Below are 8,116 nucleotides of genomic sequence, written 5' to 3'. Positions count from 1 at the left end.
CTCCTGAGGCCGCGGTCGCTGCCGACTGGGCGCTTTATTCGCTCGACTTAAACTCTCTAAGGGAGGGGGGGGTCTCTTCGGTGCTCCCCTCTCCTCACGCTTATTTCCTTGCTCTGCTGCTTCTTTCGAGTAGGAGATGGGCATCTTCTGCCTGCTTCTTCTGCTGCCTTTGGTATCCGGGTTGGATTTTCGCTACCATCACACCAAGGAATTGGAAGCTTTTCTGAAGGAGGTGCAGAAGAATTACACTGCCATCACTCACTTGTACAGCATTGGCAAGTCAGTACAAGGTAAGGCTGGGTGGGGTGGATCGTATGCTGCTTCTCTCCGGCCTGTTTGCCCAGCATAGAATTTAGCATTTGCAGAAGAAAGAAAAAAAGTCGGTATCACCCAGAGGTCTGGCCTAAGTACCATTGCTTGGAATACAGTGCCACTGAAACCATCAGGCAGCCGCTTCCTACCCACGCTCGTTATTCCTGAGGGCCTTTCACGGGAGAGTATCCTCATCTAGCTGGAGGGTGTGCAAGTTTGAAAAGGGCTGTAATATCTCCACTTCAGGGAAAGAAGAGTGCTGTTATTTTTTAAACATAGCATTTTATAAGAGGCCCCACATGTTGCCTTCTGTCATAAGTAATCTAAGTCTTCCCAGTTTTTTTTCTTCATCCCCCTCTCCAATTAAAAAGGAAATAAGTGCACCTATAGTTTGGTTAGTTAGTTTAACCATTGAGGATGAAATGAAATCCTCAATGCTATTTTCAACAAATAAATTGTGCAAGATCAGCTTTTTTTCTTTGATCGAAGGCAATAAATTTAAGATTGAGGTTTATATTTTAGTTAAACATTAATACAGTGTAATCCTAAACATAGTTAAAGCTAATAAAAACTAAACTAAAAGAAATAATCTCTTTCATTCTGGTTCAGCAAAAAGTCCATTAGGAGTTGCCAGAAATATCAAACAGATAGTTTGTCTCTGATAGTCCAACTTTATAGTCCGTATTTTTGCTCTGTACAATCTTGACTTTTAAATCCTCCCTATAGGGGATTGCAAGATTTGATCTTTCATCATTTTTGATACTTAAAAAAAAGTCTTCAAAGATTTCACCAGGATACTCTGTAAATCCCATAAAGAGGCATCACCCAGGTTTTCTTGTCACAGCTATTCCCAGTTCCAGTTCCTTTTCTTCCCATAAAGAGACATCATCCAAAATTTCTTACCGTATCTTTCGCATATTTTTTGAATTGTGTTTTGTAATCCCACTTGGATAATGTCAATTTTGTTATCTTCCATTCATTCAAACTCTGTGTAAGGTCTATGTCACATAAAGGTTTTTGAAGATTTTCTCATCATCTTTTAAATCCTTATCCACTGAAATCTGTACCCTTTCTGAGATATTTTAGCCCATGTAAAAACACTCTTTAAGAAATACCCAGCATGGCCATTTTAACTCTTTTCTGCCTGGCTCTTTGATTTCCTCTACTATTTATTTATGTTTATGTACTGCCCAGAATTGTTTGATAGTGAGATGGATGGCATGTAAATTTAATAAATAAATAATCAAATAAATAAATTCTATTTGTGGCTTCATCAAGCTTTAGTTCCTAATATGGATTCAGTTCCGTTTCATTTTTTTCCAGTGAATATATTATATATTAGTGTTTTGAATCTTTCATAAAAAATATCCAATATTCTGAATTTCTCATTTTCCAAGCTATTTAAAACTTTTTAAAATCAAAATCCATTTTTTTTTGCTTTTAGCCAGTTATATTTAAAATTCTTGAAGCTGTATTTAAAAATTTTTAAATCTGAAGGTGGAACTCATCAGGTGTCAGATTGATCTCATCATTTTAAAAGCCTCTAATATCCATAAAGTAGTTAAACTAAACATTTCCAAAAATGATTAAAAAAGGAGTTTAACTGGCTTTGTGTTGTTATGAAAGGCTCTGCTGTTTTGAAGTCAAAGCAATTTTTCCCTTGGCTCTTGGAGCTCAAACTTATGGGAGACCATTGTTTTACGGTTTCCTCATGAAGAGCCGAAATTCAAGTTGTCTACTTGTAGACAATTTCCCAATTTTTCTTTCTGTGGAGAAATTCAAAGGAGCTGTCTCCTTTCCAGTTTTTGTTCTACACGGCTTTGTCTCCACTCATTCGTTGAGTCATATTTGGGCAGCAAATACAATGTAATCCTTTTTGTCTGAATAAGTGACATGGTGGCTTCCATAAATTTTGGAGGAGTATGGGATTCTTTCACAAGTATCTGGATCCGTTCCAGTCGGGCTTCAGGCCCGGGTACAGCACGGAAACGGCATTGGTCGCGTTGGTTGATGATCTCTGGAGGGCTCAGGACAGGGGGTGCTCCTCTGTCCTGGCCCTGTTAGATCTCTCAGCGGCTTTTGATACCATCGACCATGGTATCATGCTGCACCGGTTGGAAGAGTTAGGGGTGGGAGGCACTGTGTTGCGGTGGTTCTCCTCCTTTCTCTCTGACCGGTCGCAGTCTGTGTTGACAGGGGGACAGCGGTCGACCCCGAGGCCCCTCATATGTGGGGTGCCACAAGGGTCGGTCCTCTCGCCTCTCCTGTTCAACATTTATGTGAAGCCGCTGGGCGAGATCATCCGTGGTTTCGGGGTGGAGTACCATCAGTACGCTGACGACACCCAGCTGTACATCTCCACCCCGGATCACCCCAATGATGCCCTTGAAGTGATGTCCCAGTGCCTGGAGGCCGTACGGATCCGGATGGGGAGGAACAGGCTCAGGCTCAACCCATCCAAGACCAAGTGGCTGTGGTTTCCGACGTCCCGATATAGTCAGTTGACGCCATCACTGACTATTGGGGGCGAATCATTGGCCCCCATGGAGAGGGCTCGCAACTTGGGCGTCCTCCTGGATTCACGGCTGTCTTTAGAAGAGCACTTGACGGCCGTGACCGGGAGGATTTTTCATCAGGTTCGCCTGATTCGCCAGTTGCGTCCCTTTCTGGATCGGGACTCGTTACGCATGGTCACTCATGCCCTCGTCACCTCCCGCCTGGACTATTGCAATGCTCTCTACATGGGGCTCCCCTTGAGGAGCACCCGGAGGCTCCAACTGGTGCAGAGTGCGGCCGCACGGGTGGTAATGGGAGCGACATGGCGCTCCCATGTAGCACCTCTCCTGCGCGAGCTGCACTGGCTCCCGGTGGTCTTCTGGGTGCGCTTCAAGGTTTTGGTTACCACCTTTAAAGCGCTCCATGGCTTAGGACCTGGTTATCTACGGGACCGCCTACTACCACCAATAGCCTCCCACCGGCCAGTACGCTCTCATAGAGAGGGACTCCTCCGGGTGCCGTCAGCCAAACAGTGTCGACTGGCAGCCCCTAGGGGGAGAGCCTTCTCTGTGGGGGCACCTACCGTCTGGAATGAGCTCCCCCCAGAGATACGGAGAATCCCGGATCTGCGCACCTTCCGCCGCGCTGTGAAGACCTTTTTATTCCATCAGGCGGGCTTGGCCTAATCTCTTCCCTTTTTTAAATATGTAAATTTTAATCTGTTTTTAAATTATCGGGGTGTTTTAATTTGTCTGGGCCAAAAAATTTTAATTTGATTTTATCTGGTTTTTTAAATTTTTTGTATCTATGTATTTTATTGTTTGGCTGTTCACCGCCCTGAGTTCTTCGGGAGTAGGGCAGTATACAAATCAAATAAACTAAACTAAACTAAACAAGTGTTTGCATGTATAGATGTGTTTGGTTAATGAGAGAAATTCAGTCCCAGTATTAATATGCACCTTGAGCATAGATTAGATTTTATTAATTTTGGTCAGTTGGGGTTAGAATATTTAATATTAAATTATATAATTATATAAAATATTATACAATACATTTAATATTATTTAATATTTAATAATAGTTAAATAATATTTAATATTATTATTTAATGTTACTGCACATTATTACGGTTGATCACACACAGTCAGCCAGATATTTAGACAGGATTTGGCATTTTATGCACCTATGAAATCCTTCTCAAGGACCTGGAATAGACAAATGTTATTGTTTGATAGTGCTAAAGGTACTGTTGCAGGATATAAACTGTTCCAAGAAAATCCACCTTTAGTAATTGATTGATGGGGATTTTGTCAATACTGTTGGAGTTCAAATGGTGGTCTAGGTGTTTTGGAACTCTGTTACTATTGGTACTATCATTGCTTTCTTTTGTCACGCTTTTTCTATTTGCAAGTCTTTGTACTTTGGGATTTTCCCCAGTTCTTTTTCTTCTATTCTGCTGTCTTCAGGTACTGCCATGGCCACTAGCCAGGCATTTTTGCCTTTCTTATTGACAATTGTTAAGCCTGGGGTGTTATGTGACAGGTGCCTGTCTATTTGAATTCTAAAGTTCAATTTAACTTCTTCATTTTCTATGACTCTCTCTATTTTGTGTTTGTTTCTCCTTCTCCTCTTCCTCCTCCTCCTCCCCCCTCCTCCCTCTCCCCCCTTCCATCAAAATAAACTAGTTATAGATTTAATGTGGAGTCAGTTTTTTGATCTGGTATACCTCATAATGCTGACATGTACATATTTTTTAACTTTCTCCACAAAGGCAAAGACTTGGATTATGCTTTGGAATTTGAAAATGTCAACATTTTCAAGTATTAGCTTTTCTTTTTATTGTGCCCACAAATTAGTCCTGATGGAATGTGGATAGATTTTTAATTATTCTAACCTACGTATTTCTAAACACGTCAGAGATACTAATAGTTTGTGAAATAAATAAATAAAATATGGTAAATAAATAATTACAGTAAATAAATAATTGAAAGCTTATTTTGAAAGCTTATTCTTTCAATAAGCACTTTATCTCCTTAAGTGCTGGCATCTGCTGTGGGGTATTAAGAAAATGTAGGGGCTGCTTTCTGTCTTTAAGAGCATGTTTCTCCATTTCTCCTTTAGGGAAATATAATATTCTGCCTTTTTTAATATTTCCCAAAATATTTCATTCTTCTAGGAGGGGGAGGTTTCCTACAATAGTAAACAAAGAAAAAATAAAATAAAAAACTGAAGAAAAAAGAAAGGAATTTAAAAAAATAAAAATTATAAATACAATAATAAATTGTATTGGCTTTTTTGCAGCTGTTAGCTTGTGATTCACCAAGATAACCAGATTCTTTTCAAATGTACTTCTGCTCAATATGCTCTCCCCATACAGAATAATTCCTTTTATTTCTCCTTCCTAAGGAGGTTTGTCCCCGGTGTTTCAGTATGATAAGGTCTTCCTAAACCTTGATACTGTCTTCTAAGGTGATTACTATTCTCCCTACTTCTATATCAACTCCAAATGTGAACTGTGCCTAAAATTTGAACAGAGACTAGAGAGGACATGTAGAATAGATTGTTCAGTCAGTTCTATGTCCAACAAGGTAGCACATCTTCCCCATATTTTGCCATCTTTTCTGTTACAATCTCATGGGAAACTTTGTTGGATGTTTTGCTGAAGCCAAGCATTCAACAAAGTTTCCATGATATTCTAATAGATAACAAAATATACCATTCTCAGCATTCCCTTGGACAAATAATCTGCTTGATCTATCAAAAAAGCAGAATCAGTTGGTTTAATACATTCACTCTGGGCCCCTCCACAGTGCTCTGATCTTTTACTTGACCATGGAAAAAAATGATGTTTCAGAACTCACTCTGTCCTTTTGCATCACACAGTGCTCAAGTAATCCCCCAGGCAGTTTTTTGACATCCCATTCAGTGATGCTTACAACTGCAGAGGAGATGTTACCTGCAGTTTGAAAAACCCTGTAATGAAAATTCAGTCAAGTACTCAGCTGCAGGAGATATAAATGCAGAAATAAGATGGTTTATTTTTGGGGGGAGGGGAGATACTGCAGACTAGAAGCTTGAAAACAGAACATACCACATTAATGTATCTCACTCAAATAATGATTTATTTAAATGAAGAAAGGGTAGAATATCTTCTTTATTTTTTATTACCGGTATCATTTTAGAGGATTTTATTTGAGACCTTCACAGCCCTTCTCCCAGAGTCCATAGTTACAGTATTAAGAAATTTTGGAGAAGGATAAAAAATGTGATAATTAATGTATGGCGGGACACTTGGGAAAAGTTGCTAAATAGGTTTTATAGTGCAACCATTCCTGCTGATTAGCGATAAGAATGCCTTCCATGTGAAAAAAAACTGGAAAAACAACGGCAAGACAAGAAAGAGAAACCTGTCACATTCAAAAGTAGGGTTAGAAAATGACCTGGTAGAGATCACGCAAGTGCCACAGCTTACCTTCAGAGGTAATATTCAGAGGAAAAGAGATATTGTATCAACAATAATAAAAATAATCCTACAGAAAAGAATTCTTACCAATGATATCACATAAGGTTATTGAGATAGATTTGAATGTGTAGAATTATATCACTTTAGAAGTATTAGAAGCATTTAGAAGTGTTGTTTCTGCTGCTTAATTAATGCCTGTCCAGGTATTCCACACCTTTGCAGATTTTTATAAATTCATTCTTAACTGCATGGGGAATGCATGCCTGATTTGATTCCACATGCACAGTTCACCAGACCGAAGATTAAGGCTGACAGGAAAGGCAAAGGAACATCTAAGTTCAAGACGAGATGAGAGAGGTAAATCCTCAAAAGAGGTTATTGCTCTATGTCTTGTTTTGCAATACATTATTTTTACCATATTTTATGAAATAGACTTTCAGGAGATAATTTTTTTACTGTATAAAATATAACAACACATTTTAGGGCATTATGCTTGGAAACTTTTGTGTTCTGGTTCTGGAGACTTTGGTATTCTCTCCTCCAATTTAGAAGTGCTTTCTCTAACAGGGTCAAACTCTTTGGAAGGATGGGAGTTTTAATTCAACTTACTGGGGTAGGGGTTTCCGTTAGGAAAGCAGATAGCATTAGAATTAGCAGCTTCTTAAGGCATACTGCTCATTGTCCACTCATTGCTTAAATATTTATATTTTTTTCTATTTTTCTGTTTTTTAACAAATTTTATTACCTGTGTAGGACTGCTCTGAAATGGAAACATTTCTATTTCATTTCTTGTTGCTGACTCTCATTTCTCCTTGATTTTCTTTTCTTTTTTTCTTCCTGAGCTGTCTGACAACTTCTACCTGTTTTGCCTAAGTTTCTTAACCCTGTTAAATGAGAAACAAAAGAAGACAGACATAAAATTAAGAATGGAATGAAAGTTAAGTTGTGAAATCATAGTTACCTATGATTTATTTAACTTTGTTTATATAGCATTCTAAATTAATCACACTGGATACATTGACCATTGACTATTAATCACACTAGGTACATTGATACTACATGCCTGACTATAATATAGAGTAGCCCAGTGTCTAGTTCAGTCTGTTATGAGATCATAGCTTGGGAACGTATACATTATTAAAAAGGACATTGTTTTTTCAAAGACATTAACAGCAAAGGTTGGAGTAATAACTTGACGTTGACTTAGTCTACAATACATAGAGAAAAGAAACTTAATTATTCTTTCTCAGTTTAAAATCCACCAAAATAGGCCTCCTCCTTCCATCTACCTCTTTTAAACTTAGCAAAATAGTTTCCTTTGCAATTAATTGATCTGCGTTCATAGCTATCTGAGTATAAGCGAGTGATTTTGCTAGGTTTATAAATAGGGAAGGAAGGTTAAACTTCAGCTCCCTGAATACTGCAGGCCTTCCATTCTTCCAAATGATGCTTTTATTTTTCTCCAAAAGGACAAGCACTGCAGTCAAGGATGATTACTCATTAGGATCACTTCAAATAATATTTTGGATTTTAAGTAGAATGAATGGTGGATGTAAAAAATAAAGTATGCCTACCTTGTGACATACTTCATACTCTGCCGAAAGGTTCCCAAAAGATATCGGGTTGATAGGTTCGGGAAATTCAGCCTGTTTAACTTCCTCTGTAAATACTATTAAAAGCTCCAATTCATATTAATAGGGGGTTGAATGAAATGATCTCCCAATAACATAAGTCCCATTTAAACTAAAATCTGAAGTGCTACTTCATTTTATTTTATCTCAGACTTTGTCCAGTGTAAAGATCAAGTAAACCAGGAAAATGTTTTAAAAGGGATTTGTCTTCCTA

Source organism: Pituophis catenifer, unplaced genomic scaffold (assembly GCF_029215685.1).
Source record: "Pituophis catenifer annectens isolate HBS135680 unplaced genomic scaffold, rPitCat1.0.hap2 SCAF_7, whole genome shotgun sequence".
In the NCBI taxonomy this organism is placed as follows: domain Eukaryota; kingdom Metazoa; phylum Chordata; class Lepidosauria; order Squamata; family Colubridae; genus Pituophis; species Pituophis catenifer.
This window is presented reverse-complemented; position numbering follows the sequence as displayed.